Source organism: Gossypium arboreum, chromosome 6 (genome assembly GCF_025698485.1).
Source record: "Gossypium arboreum isolate Shixiya-1 chromosome 6, ASM2569848v2, whole genome shotgun sequence".
NCBI lineage: Eukaryota > Viridiplantae > Streptophyta > Magnoliopsida > Malvales > Malvaceae > Gossypium > Gossypium arboreum.
This window is the reverse complement of record NC_069075.1, coordinates 51,230,314-51,231,449: the sequence shown is the minus strand read 5'-3', so window position 1 is coordinate 51,231,449 and position 1,136 is coordinate 51,230,314. Positions and strand designations below refer to the sequence as shown.

The 1,136-nt window shown below is 36.6% G+C and overlaps 1 non-coding gene across 1 annotated transcript; it reads right to left on the bottom strand.

Annotated features, from left to right (window-relative positions):
• Positions 1-732: 732 nt before the first annotated feature.
• LOC128294360 (small nucleolar RNA R71) lies at positions 733-838 on the bottom strand. The gene has a single exon (XR_008284672.1). It is a non-coding gene; the product is annotated as a small nucleolar RNA R71 (small nucleolar RNA).
• Positions 839-1,136: the final 298 nt, after the last annotated feature.

The following is a 1,136-nucleotide window of genomic DNA, read 5'->3' as shown; positions in this document are numbered from 1 at the left end:
AGTTTTTGGCTCCGTTGCCGGGGAACTAAGATATTAGGAACGCTCAATTTTTATTACTTTAGCCATTTATTTTTCTTGCAATTTAATTTTATTCTATTTATTATTATTATTATTTATTAATTTACTTTTTTCTTTCTCTTGGCAGGTTTTTATAGTTTATGACTAGAAGAAACCTGTTAGGACCACTACTTTTTGGCAAAGAAATCGATCGTACAGTTCGCAGAAACCAAAGAGAAATAAGGTGAAGCTTAAGATACACAGAGAACAAGCAAGAGAACGATACTCAACCTGTAACCGAAGAGATGGCTGAAAACCAAGACAATTAGCTACCTCTTGCAATTGCGGTTAATCAAAATCCTGCCCCACGCACTATGTATGATTATGCTAAACCTTCTTTAACAGGAACTGAATCGAGCATAGTTAGACCTGCTGTAGCTGCAAATAATTTTGAGCTAAAACCTAACACTATTCAAATGATACAGCAATTTGTTCAGTTTGATGGTTTGTAGGATGAGGATCCCAACGCTCATTTTGCAAACTTCTTGGAACTATACTATACATTTAAAATTAATGGTGTTCCAGATGATGCCATTCGTCTTCGGTTATTCCCTTTTTTATTGAGAAACAAAGCTAGACAGTGGTTGAATTCATTACCATGAGGGTCAATCACTACTTGGGAACAAATGATCGAAACATTTCTATTAAAATATTTTTCGCTGGCTAAAACGGCTAAATTACGTAATGATATCTCTTCATTTGTGCAGATGGACTTAGAAACTCTTTATGGTGCATGGAAGAGATATAAAGACTTACTAAGAAGGTGCCCTCACCATGGATTACCACTTTGGGTTCAAACGTTCCATAATGGCCTGAATCCTTCGACTCGACAAATGGTTGACACAGCTGCTGGCGGAACCATCAATAATAAAACACCTGAAGATGCCTATGAGTTTATAGAGGAGATGTCACTAAATAACTATCAGTGGCAAGCCATGAGGACTAAGCCAACTAAAACATCAGGCATTTATAATGTCGATTTGGTTACTATGCTGTCAAATCAGGTAGAACTTCTAAATAAAAAGATTGATGGTTTACTTGGTTCTACTCAGGTACATCCAGTAATGAGGTGCGAGACG